Below are 12,912 nucleotides of genomic sequence, written 5' to 3'. Positions count from 1 at the left end.
AAGCAGCGGCTTCTACCAGTTGACTGAGGGGGTATCCAGTGTAGGCTTGTCTGTAGAATTCGGGAAGAACTCTGACCCCTAATCCCCATTGAGAAGGTCTTGGTTTAAAGGTATCTAGAGATTTGTAGGCAACGTATTGTATGGCTCTAATAAACTACCCTGCTTTGTTGACGTCATACAATACTTGATCTAGCCCCATTTCGGTGTACTTCTCAACGAGGGTCAGCGTCCCCCTCCTCCTCCTCAACCGCCTCAATTTCTTCTTCTGGTTCTGATACTAATTCTTCAGTTGAGGTAGATAGTTTCAAATCCGCTGCTATGGTGTCTGTCGCTGTTATTGTTGTTGTGGTTGTTCTTTCAGCTGAGATTGCCTGTAGTATCGGAGTGAGAAAAGAACGTAGTGCCTCCGATAATTACATCTGAATTTGCCATACCGTTTGTCTAACATAATTGGTCCTTTCTTTTGCCACCACTCTTTCCGGGGCGGGTTGTTTGTTAGGTATAGTCGGCTGTTGACTAGATGTTATTTGTGTTCTCGAGGTGGGTGGAATGCTAACTTGCTAGGTCTGCATTTCTTGCTCCCGCTGCTGTTGCGTATATTTCTTCCCTCCACACCGAGTTCTGGGCCTAATTCTTTTAATTTTGTTGTACCCGAACTTATATTATCCATATTATCACCAACAAAAAAAAAGGCACAGACCTAAAAGAAACACTCACTCACTTTTTACAGAACATTACTATTTTTACAATTTTGATAAGCGACGGAAACGAAGGACTTAGAATCACACTTTCTAACCAAGATGAAGAAATCATGTGCTGATAGACTCACTTCTGTATTTTTTCTTCTAACTGACTAACATATCATAGGCAATTGAATGTTATTTCTTTTCGAGAGTATGGGGTAGCCCTGAAATTTTTTTTTTGGGAACTTGAAGCTATGGCGATCGCTTAGGTTATAAGATGGCGGTCTCCTCTGACGACAGGCTTTCTCACAGGATAAGGTCTGCTTCTTCGGAAAGAGAAGAAGAACTCTTTGGTGTCGATACAACTGTTGACAAAGCCTCTGTCAGGTTCATGCTGCTGCTGTTGCTGCTCTCTCTGCTGTTTATGAAGTCTGTACTTCTCCGTCCATTCTTCTTTCTCCTTCTTGAATTCCTCCTTGAAAAGCTCTTCTTTCAGGTCTTCAGTGACTTTCAACATTATGATATTGTCTATCTCTTCAGGTCTCGGTATCAGACTTGTCATGACCCTATGCAAATTCACATAGGCTTCGTTCAACTTGGCTAATCTTGAGCACATCTTCGTAGGAAGATGAGTCGACAATGGATGGGCAGACTGGAGACTGCCCCGTTTTTATGGTCAAAGCGCGGACGTGAAGGAAAACATTACTACACGGTTTTCGAGTGGAACCGTTCAAATAGTGTTATGGGAGGGATAGAGAGAGGTCAAAGAGCATGAATCAGGATACCTATAGTTAAACAAACCACAAAGGCATTTTTTTCTTCAAAACACTACATTTTTTTTATTAAAAATCACTTAACACTAACAAACAACTCTAACATTTTTAACAATAATCCAACAATATAACATCAAACAATTTTTTCTAATCACAAACATTTGTTTTCAACTAACACTCTACTTTAAACAGGTTGACAACGTTGTGAATGAAATTGCGATTTCCACTGTTGGAAGTCATTAGGCCATTGATGGACACTACGTTTCCTAGCTTGAGACAAAAGATAAGCATAATGGTCACAAAACCATTGATCTACTTTCACATCGTTTCTTAAAGAAGAACGAGGATCAAAATGAGTCACTAAATGTTCTAAGGAATAGCCCAGGCTGCGATGATGCAGAAAATACACACAGTACTGTCCACACACCAAGGAATCTGTGCCTTGTAATTTCACATTATTGAATCGGGTGGTCTGAGCATTTCTTTTCATAAAGTCAATGATATCGTCTTCCAAAGGAGGCAATCCATACGAATCGAAATATTCCACACATCCTTCTTGAGGAAAGTAGACGGCTACCAAGTGGGTTCCTGGGAGATGACTGTCGTCCGTGTTGATCACATAAGCTTGATGGTCTTGAGGTTTGCGATGAGGGAGTTCATCTTTAGCACAGACGACAGGATTCCAAGAAGCAGTGTACGAACTGTGGTTCAAAAGGTAATAAAGTTCCCAGGTATCCCTGTTTTGTGTGGGTTTTTTCTTCACAGGTAATGATAAGTCATCAATTCGATCCTGACGTTTTGCTTGAAAATGTCTGACAAATAAACGTTTCTTCGCCTTGTCTCCCAACTCTGATCCAAGAGAGCTTCGATGCGATGGATCTCTTGAGTTGTTAATGGAGGACAATAATGTTCACGCAAGCCTTTATACCACTGTTGTAACACGTCTTCTTCCGAGATGAGACTCCAAGCTTCGTCCAGATATTCGTCCAATTTTTCTTCTTGACTCAGCATTAGGTATTTATCGTGTTGAATTTGACTGGGATGATCGTTATGACATCCATAGCAATCTTTCTTGATCAATTCCTTAATTTTTTCTGTCAAGACCATAGCATAACAGGAAACTAAATGTGATTCTTATTCTGGCCATCTAGACTTCATCATGATGACTTCTTCGTCTTTGTCTTGGGGTTCTCCTTCCTCAGGATCTTCACATTCCATGTCCAAAGAATCCCTACTGTATAAACATTGATAAAAGTCTTCCATGACTTCTAATAGTCTAGAATGACTTCTCTCAAACTGTTGGTTTATATCGTATTGTCAAATTCAGCATACAGAATGACGTTCACCGTATTATCTGCGCGTAGATTTTCTGCAAACTGAAATTCCACACGCATGTGGCCGGATTTTATAGGGTGGAAATGTCCCTCGTCGCTGTCTTGACTTATAATTCGTTAGAGAACCGTTTTCGAAAATGGAGTTTCACTGTAACTTTCCCTTTGGAGAATGGAATATTTTGTCCCAGATCTCGTTTTAAAGCAATGTTGACCGTGTCTAAATACGACTTACTGACGGGCAAATAGTCAGGATGTACAAATTCACGGTGTACGTGATAGGTGTTTGCACCTTCCTGTCATTGTTTGTGGTACTATCCACTTTGAAAGGAACGACACGCAGTAACGGTACGGAGGTGTGTCCCACCACGTTGTACTCCACCACATCGGAATACACAAAGATCAAATTAAGTCCTTGGTTCAGTTCTACCGGGTTTCCAAAAGCTCTGTAAAAATCCATATTACTGTTGATCTTGGGGCTCAAATTGTTTGCGACCATTTCTGCATGTCCACCCAAAATTTCAAACAAACTACCATTGAACCTGAGGGACAGTGCGTCCGTATCTTGAAATTTGATCATGAGACGATAAGCCACTTTATGGTACTCAATCTTCACACTTTTTTTGACTCTGTTCAGTGCTTTGCCAAAGGCTAAGTTCAACCTGTCCGCAATAGTGTCCACCAAATGTTCAGCACTAAAATAATAGCCTGAAGGAATTTTCAAGGTGTAGATAATGAAGGCTGGATTGTTGGCTGGTCTTGTGTCCCCTAAAAACCCGATTTTATTGATTTCTTCCTCCAATTGGGCATTCAGGATTTCCACCTCGAAAGTATTTTGCTTTTCGGTGATGTTTTTGATTTGTGTTGGGTGAATGATTTCCACTAAAGCCACTTCCCAATGGGCTTCGTGATCTAACTGGATGCTCTGAGGAATTTGACCGTGTAACATCACAACGTGTTCTTGGGAAACACCTCCATGGAACTGTCACTGGGTAAGGTTAAGTAAAATTGGTTGTTATTGCTCATAATTCCAGAGTTTTGTGGCTCTCCGATGTGTTACTGGAAGTCAGAGGAGTGTCTCCGCCCAAAATGGGGTTGTTGTTGGAGTGGTGACTGGCACTGACACTGGACACAAGGTTCCCGTTGTTCCCGTTCGAGGAGAATTTCAGGGAGGGATTGGGAAGCAGGTAACCGATGCAACTGCTCAATACAATGGTCCATAATTGTTTGTTTCCTTGTTGCAAACTCAAATTGGCAATGGCTGCACCGATGACACAATACACCATGAAGGTTTGGCAGAAAAAGACGATTTGCGTTTTAGGCACACGTTCTCCATACCACATCCACAAGGGTTGTTTTTGTAAATCTTGCAGAGAAGAATTGGGTGAAGGAGTGATCGCAGTAGCTGAATCTGTGTGAAAGGGAATGATGGTCACTTCTTTTTATAGTCGATGACGTGCGAAGCGTCGATCCAAGAATGAAAACTGGGCGGATATCCTTGCCAACGTACTTTGACTTATTTGACACGTCGTTTGCCCACTTTACGGTTTCTGCGTTGACAATGCCTTTGATGTCGTACACGTCGTCTTTTTTGGTGACACGACTTGATTTTAAACAAGTACGGGCTAGCGTTTTGGTGAGTACTTAACATCCATGGCTGTCTTGCTGAGCACCTTTTTCCTCCTTTACCACGTTCGGACAGAAAAATGAGTGTGTGGTGAGACAATTCCCACTCATGTTTAAAGCCTTTCAGTCAGGTTGTTAAGGACTAGTTAGTCCTACACCTGAGTGGCTAAATTTAAAAATAGTCTGTGAGTACATAAAAGCCTGGGGGATGAGGCTCTCTTTCCTTCCCCAGGAGTAATTAAAATTCACGCGGTGCGTTATTAAACCAGTGATACATGCTCCATTAGAGCGAAAATCACTTTAATTCAAGTAAGCAAGCAAGCAAGTTCGGGTACCGTCTCTAGCACTCTTGATGACACCAACTGTCTGGGTTATTTTCTTTCTTGCAAGCCCCTATGTTCCACTTCTGTTTGTGATAATAACTTGTGATACTTCACATTTTCTAAAGTGGAAATCTTTACAAGCCGTACAAAATACAAAACTTATATGACTTTGGCTTTTGACACTTGCACAGACTCTTCACTTTATAAGTGTCACGAGAAAATTGTATATCCAATTTTTACCATTTTCCAAAACACGCACACACTTGCAGCTTGACCAGAAATATGTACATCTTGTTTTGTGGATAAATCACAGACAAGTCCAAGCATATATAGGTGGTTATGAACGTTAGGAATATCCCCTCATTTTTTCAGAAATATCAAAGCTTGTATGTGCATTTTCCATTTTCCACTCTATATTAGTGCTTAGATTTGTTCCAAAAAAAGAAAAAAGAAACGAAACAATTTTGAAGAAAAAAGCAACTGAATTTTTAATTCAGGTTCCTCTCTGTTTATAATTTTTTTCAAGTTGATGGTACATGACAGAGTACATTCGCCTACCTTTCCAAAGCGAGAGGCATTTCTTCACATGTCATTGCCTTTGTTAAATTCGGTTTCATTGGTTAGTTATCGTTAATCTTTAATTTTTTGATGCATTTCTTTTTGATAGAAGATTTAAGGCTTTCTATTGTTGTAACGGTATTTATGTTGTTTAGTCTGTTGATGAAATTATCTATAGCAAAGTGCTTAAGATTTTTCAGTTTTTTTACTATTTCAAGCCCTACAAAAGGAGACCAAGTTTGTCTTCAAAGACGATTGAAACTCTAAATTACACGGGCGTGAAGGAAAACATCGTTGTGTTCATTTTAATCATGCTTGCCGTATCTCTTTGTGTTTTAGAGGTCATATTTCTTCTTAAGTAAATACATGCATCAATAGACAGACAGACTGGGTCATCATCCTTGAGGTTCACTGTACTTTCCGTTCTTTACTTCATACAAACCCCAAATTTATTAGTTTGAAGAAAAAAAAACGATAACATGCCCCTCAATACTGTAACACGTCTGTTCTGACTCTAGCGATGTGAGTGTGGGTGTTTATGTTAAAATGTTTAAGTGAGATATAAAAAAATGGTCAGCTTCAAAACGCGAACCAATACTGTGACGCTCAGTACTTTGATGTGGTAAGAAGAAATGGTACAACACACACAAAGAGGGCTTGTAAGTTCACATTTCAGTATGTCTGCACTGTAATGGTAACAACGCAAGAACATAGGGATTATTATGCCACACAGTCCTAGAACAAAACAATGCATCACCCGTTGTAAGCCATTTCATTGGCTATACTTATTTTCTTACCGCATTTACTTCGAATTGACTTGAGTAGCTATTCAGACAGTGACGAGAATGGCCATGCTTTACTGGGTCTATCCTATAGGCGATTTATATAAAAAATATTTTAAAAAATTAAACTAATGCACGAACAATCGTACCATGGGCGATCCCATGGAAATTGTGTCCGTCTTATTGCAAAATACATCAACATTTAATTTAACCGTGCAGATCGCTAGAACAAACCTCTGATAATATACATTTTGAAAAGTGTTGTGTGACACGGATCGCCATTGTCGCTTGGTGTCTGCTTTCTTGTTCGAAAAGAGATCGTTTCGTCTTGACTATAAAAATTTAATTTGACTAAGTTTTACGCACTACTTGAACTCATAAATTTACTTTGCAGGTGTAAGCCGTTGTTCTCAGTTTTCTGGAAGTTCGTTTTTGCGTTTCTCAGATGTGATACTATTTTTTATGGACCGAACGAAATTTCTTTTGGCGTGAATCAGGACTCGTGGTTTTGTGGCATAAATGGAAAGCATTGATTAAAGCTCAGTTATGTCGTCTTCGAAATCGCTGACACGGATTTGAACTAACACTTCAGGTTTTGTGTGAGGCGATACGGTACATCATTGCCTTTTACTTTCTCAATGAAATCGTTTCATCTTATTGCAAAATTACATTTAACTAGGTTTCATACGCAGCAGGTCTCTGTATATAGGTAGAGTGTCTTAGCGTCAGCGTATTCATTCCACTCTCAAACGATCAAGAAGATGGAAGAGTCAGCACAGATCGACCTGCTGGTCAAATATTTGCTAAAAGTCATACGAAAGCAAAATTCACATGCGAAAGTGGCAACAAAACATACTCTTTTGGTCGTTGATTTGATGAGAGTCATACGAAAGTGTGTAAGTGCTAATGAAGTTTGCTATATCTGCAAAGGTAAATGGGTATTTGTCTCCAGAATACCTGCTTCGTCTAAAAAAGAGAGACAAAAGTCAAGATACCTAATATCGTTGTCGGGAGAAAGGACACTGGGATTCAGAGTGCCCTACGAGAAAAGAGAAGAAACAGAAACAAAACGAAACAGAGAAGAGGGATTCAGAAGAAGAAGAAATTGAAGATGATGAAGAACTTGTGCCAGTAAAGACATGGAAATGGAAAAATTGACAATGTGAGCCGACGCATTGGCCCTGATGTGAAATTTCATACTACCTTCTAAAGGAGAATAGACCAGAAAGAAAACGTAAAATGTCTCTTAGTCTTGACATTCTATAATAAGGATGGCGTGATTTGTTTTTTACTCACACTTTATGAAATTGTGCTCTTTCACCTATCTCTATCCCTCTGGATCATGTTTTAGTTAGAATTGAAATGGAAGGATGTTTTCCTTCACGCACGCTCTTTAGGCATGCAAGTCGGTAAACAATAGTCAATCTATTCATCCATCATTTTGTGTCTTGATGTTTCCTAAATCACACACTGATGCCATAAAATAACGGGTTAAATGGGTTTTGTAGTGTTGGGGGTGGGGTGGGGTGTAGGTGCTTGGCAGAGTTGGTCATTGCAGGTGAGGGCTTAGGTGCTTTCAAAAAACTTTTTCTTCTTCACGCTGTGTTGATGGAATATAATGGGCTATTTTCTTCATTCTATGTTGATAGTATATATAAAGGGTTATTCTTCACTCCGTGTGGATAGTGTATAATGGTTTTCTTCTTCCCTCTGTGTGGTTGGTATATTATGGCTTTTTCCTCTTACCTCTTTGAGGATAGTGTATATTGGGTTATTTATTTCTTCCCTCTGCGTAGATTGTAGATATGGGGTTTATTTTATTTACATCTCACCTCCGTGTGGATAGTAGGTATGGGATTTGTATTCTTCCTCTTCCATGTGTAGATAGTATATTTGGGGTTTGTATTATCTCCCTTCTGTGTGGATAGTATATTTGGGGTTTGTTTTTTTTTCCTCTTCCCTCTGTGTGTGTGTGTGTGTGTGTGTGTGTGTGCGTGTGTCTGTGTGTGTGTGTATTCGCGTACGTTGTGTAGATCGTATATTTGGTTGTTTTTTTTTCTTCTTCCTCCCGAGTGTAGATCGTATATTTGGGGTTTGTCCGCGTTAGCGACGTTGTGTGGATAGTATAGTTGGGAATTGTATGCGTTCGGGTACGTTTGTATGGAAAGTATATTTGGGGTTTGCATGCGTTCGCGTACGTTTGTATGGAAAGTATATTTGGGGTTTGTATGCGTTCGCGTACGTTTGTATGGATTGTGTATATTTTGGGGTTTGTATGCATTTGCGTACGTTTGTGTGGATAGTATATTTTGGGTTTGTATGCGTTCGCGTACGTTTCTGTGGATAGTTTATTTGGGGTTTGTATTATCTCCCTTCTGTGTTGATAGTATATTTGGGGTTTGTTTTTTCCTCTTTCCTCTGTGTGTGTGTGTGTGTATGTATGTGTGTGTGTGTGTGTGTGTGTGTTCGCGTACATTGTGTAGATCGTATATTTGGGTTTTTTCTTCTTCCTTGCGAGTGTGGATAGTATATTTGGTGTTTGTATGCGTTAGCGACGTTGTGTGGATAGTATATTTGGGGTTTTTATGCGTTAGCCACGTTGTGTGGATAGTATATTTGGGGTTTGTACGCGTTAGCGACGTTGTGTGGATAGTATATTTGAGTTTTTATGCGTTGGCGACGTTGTGTGGATAGTATATTTGGGGTTTGGATGCGCTAGCGACGTTGTGTGGATAGTATATTTGGGGTTTGTATGCGTTCGCGTACGTTTGTATGGATAGTATGTTTGGTTTTGTTTTTTTCCTCTTTCCTCTGTGTGTGTGTGTGTGCGTATGTCTGCGCGCGTACGTTGTGTGTGTGTGTGTATTGGTCTCTGTTTGTCCGTATAAACTCACTTTATCCCTATCAAATACACTCTACCTACCTACCTACAGTAGCGTGTATTCAGGTCAGCCACTTGCAACACTGTTGACATTTATCCCCTAGTGTTCAGTACAGTGACGTCACTGACGCTGGAAATTTTGAGACTATAAATATGGACTTGGGGATTTCCATAGGTTGTATTTTTATACATATGTACTAGAATTCATAAACAGGAACGTCACTCAAGCTGAGGCTATGAAAAGATAGTGGGATTTTCCAAAGGAATAACCCACAAGTTGGAGCTATAAATAGATAGTGGGATTTCATATGAATTTCAGGTGATTATAGATACATAGGTATTTATCCACGATCGTCACACAAGTTGATATTGTAAGTAGTTACTAATTGTATCCATTTTATAGTGCGTGTGTGTGTGTGCGCGTATGTCTGCGCGCGTACGTTGTGTGTGTGTGTGTGCGCGCGCGTATTTCTGCGCGCCTACGTTGTGTGTGTGTGTGTGTGCGCGCGTATGTCTGCGCGCGTACGTTGTGTGTGTGTGTATTGGTCTCTGTTTGTTCCTATAAAACTCACTTTATCCCTATCAAATACACTCTACCTACCTACCTACAGTAGCGCGTATTCAGGTCAGCCACTTGCAACACTGTTGACATTTATCCCCTAGTGTTTAGTACAGTGACGTCACTGACGCTGGAAATTTTGAGACTATAAATATGGACTCGGGGATTTCCATAGGTTGTAGCTATACATATGTATTAGCTATAAATAGATAGTGAGATTTCATAGGAATTTCAGCTGATTATAGCTATAAATAGATAAATGGGTGTTTATCCACGATCGTCACACAAGTTGATATTGTAAGTAGTTACTAATTGTATCCATTTTAGTCTAAACCATTGTAACTTAATTTTCGGGGATATGTTTATTTTCCTTTAAATTCTGGGAGAATTTCGTCATTTTAGCGTTACTTTTAGTCACATCCATTTTGTCGTTGAGCATTTCCTTGATTATAGCTATTTATAGCATCATTACAATTATGCAAATTTTTGAACACTTCAGCAAGATTTCAGGTCTTGGTAATGCTTTGTATATAAATCTCACGCTTGTACTAGTGTATATATGTTTCTGTCTCTGTTGTGTTTGACCCTCTACCATCATTGTCCCTAGACAGTCCCACCATGTTCAATTCCCCTTAACGCTATACAGACCTACCATGTTCAATTTCCATATGTTAAATTCCCTTGAGGCTATATCCCCCAAGGGGTTTCCGTAATGTTAAATTTCCCATTGTCCCTAGACAGTCCCATGATCTATTCCCCATGTTAAATTTCCCATTGTCCCTAGACAGTCCCACGATCTATTCCCCATGTTAAATTCCCATTGTCCCTAGACAGACCCACACTATAGTCCCCTGTTCCATTCCCCTTGTCCCTAGACAATCCCAAACTGTATTCACATGTTAAATTCCCATTGTCCCTAGACAAGCCCAAACTCTATTCCCCATGTTAAATTCCCATTGTACTTGACAAGCCCAAACTCTATTCCCCATGTTAAATTCCCATTGTCCCTAGACAAGCCGAAACTCTGTTCCCATGTTAAATTCCCATTGTCCCTAGAGTGGCCCAGCAATTTTCCCCATGTTAAATTTACATAGTCCCGAGAGTGGCCCGGGGGGGGTCTGTGATGCTAATTCCCATTGTCCCTAGGGTGGCCCTATTCACTACGAACAGTCATTATACTTTTTAAAGTTGGCTATTTTCATGTCATGTGAGTCACTTGTACGTGTTTTGGATGTACTGTCCTTTTCACCTCTAGGTTTGTAGTCAGCATAAATCTGCACATCGTGCATATTTTTAATCCTTCATGTTTTAATGCGTTTTTCCCCAAATCTGTCACATTCTAGAAATTCGTTATGCTGCATAAGCTTGTTTCTTAATATCACTATTTATTCACCGTTCTTTAGTCGTCTTAGATGGCAGTGTCGTTTACGTAATGGCACAATGGTTTATTATGGTTCCCCAATGTTAATTGATTTATCACATCCTTCCCATTACACGAGTGCTAACTTTATAACATTCATTTTTAATCTTTTTATCTCCTGAATGTCGTTTGTCTTACAGAAATAACTCATGTTTGTAAAAAAAATACCTTATGTATCCTTTCCCTTTAAAAAATCCTGTCTGATTTGAGATATTTTGTCGGTAAAATTAAGAATGTAGCTGTGAAAAAAATGTTACTAATTTGAAATTGAAACTGTTTCACCCTTTTTACATTTAGTTGTTCAAATTGTTTCTATCGTCAAGTAAACGAATAAGCACGCTTCCTTCGACCGGAGTTATATATCTTGACCTTTAAGAATGTTATTGTAACCGTCATTTCAGTTTGGTAAAATGTCCGACCAGTCTCTGACACTCATTTGTGTGTACAACTACGTCATTATTTTATGCGGTACAAGTAAGTCACTGCTTTACCAGGGTGTGTATTACAACAATATTTCTGTGTACTGTTACGTAAGTAATCAGTTCAAATCATGCTACGAATTTTAACTTGTTTAGTATATCATTGTTTCAAGCTGTAATGCTGTAAACATTCTACATAATGTTCAGCTCTTCCACTTTCCCAAAGTAACAACTTTGCGTTAAGCTAAGTAACAGAAACGAAAACCAACAAGTTTTCTAAAATTCAAGTACAGTGTAATTTATTTACATGAAATGCTAAGTAACAAATTAAAAAGAACTTATAATATTGTTACTTAAAATAGTCATACGAATTCTATCATAAGTCCAAATGTATAGTATATTAGGAATGCATTTCATGGTATTCCGAATGAATTTCAATCTTGAAAGTGCTGATGTAACCATAGCATGGAATAGTGTTGATGGGCTAACAATTCTGACGTATCGCAATGATATAATCCAAATGTCTCTCAATGAATTCGCAATAATCCTAAAATAGCGATTTAGTTCGAAAGTGTTATTGAGCACTTTGGAGTTCCAGTGAATAATTTAAATAATACATCCTGTCAATTTAAAACTGAACACAACTAAAAGTATGATACCACTTTGGATCTTATGGTATGAATGAGTAATTCTGTTTATCACTACCGTTATATTAAACACAAAGACACAATAACAGGACCTGTATGAAGGTCATTTTCCATCAAATTCATAACAAGATTACTTCTAGAAACTTCCAAGGTCAAAAGGCCATATAAACATGTTTAACTATAAGTGACAATTATCATAATATATAATCTACAGTCTCAGACAAATATTAGCTATATAATATGGTGTTTTAAAAGAGCGCACCAGTTAGGTAGGCCCAAAGTCCTAAACGTCGGTTAGAGATAAAGGTCAATCGCAGAATACAAATTGGATAAACATAACACCTGCCTTCTAAGATATATAGGTCTATCCTGTACCGCAGATTATGTTCACGGTGTAGGTAAATTTGAATATGTTGTAATGAAGTAGAAATATATATTATCAAAGTATAAAAAAACTCTCAAGAGGACCATTTTACATCACTACAAGCTAAGACATGCATCTTCCTTGGCATTTTTTCCTTTGCATTTGGCCGTTCTGCATAATGTGTGCAAAAATTTCGCTTTTATTCCTTTGAATTTTCGTCAACAATTGTCTTCATAGTGTGATTGAGTTTCAGAGTAACATATATTTTGTTAGTACTGGAATTTCTTCATGTATTTATATATTCATTTTAGACTGTGGGAAAATGAACTATTCCATCTTTCTAACTGGTGTCTGGTATTAGTTTGTTTTACCCATATGCAGTATATTCAAATTTAAATGAGTGCCGAATATCAGACAATCGCTGACAGCAATATGAATGGAAAAGATGTCTTACAAGTTTTTTTTCTCGAATTCAAATCGTGTGTCATTCAGGTTGAACAGAAGCTACTGAAGGAGCAATATTGTCTTTGATTAAAGAAATCAGAC

General features: G+C 38.7%; 1 protein-coding gene across 1 annotated transcript in view; it reads right to left on the bottom strand.

Annotated features, from left to right (window-relative positions):
* The window catches only part of LOC149780074 (uncharacterized), a 40,077-nt gene that overhangs the window by 8,283 nt on the left and 18,882 nt on the right, over window positions 1-12,912 (bottom strand). The gene's annotated exons all lie outside the window — the stretch shown is intronic.

Source organism: Sinohyriopsis cumingii, chromosome 16, assembly GCF_028554795.1.
Source record: "Sinohyriopsis cumingii isolate HCF-2022 chromosome 16, ASM2855479v2, whole genome shotgun sequence".
Taxonomy (NCBI): domain Eukaryota; kingdom Metazoa; phylum Mollusca; class Bivalvia; order Unionida; family Unionidae; genus Sinohyriopsis; species Sinohyriopsis cumingii.
This window is presented reverse-complemented; position numbering and strand designations above follow the sequence as displayed.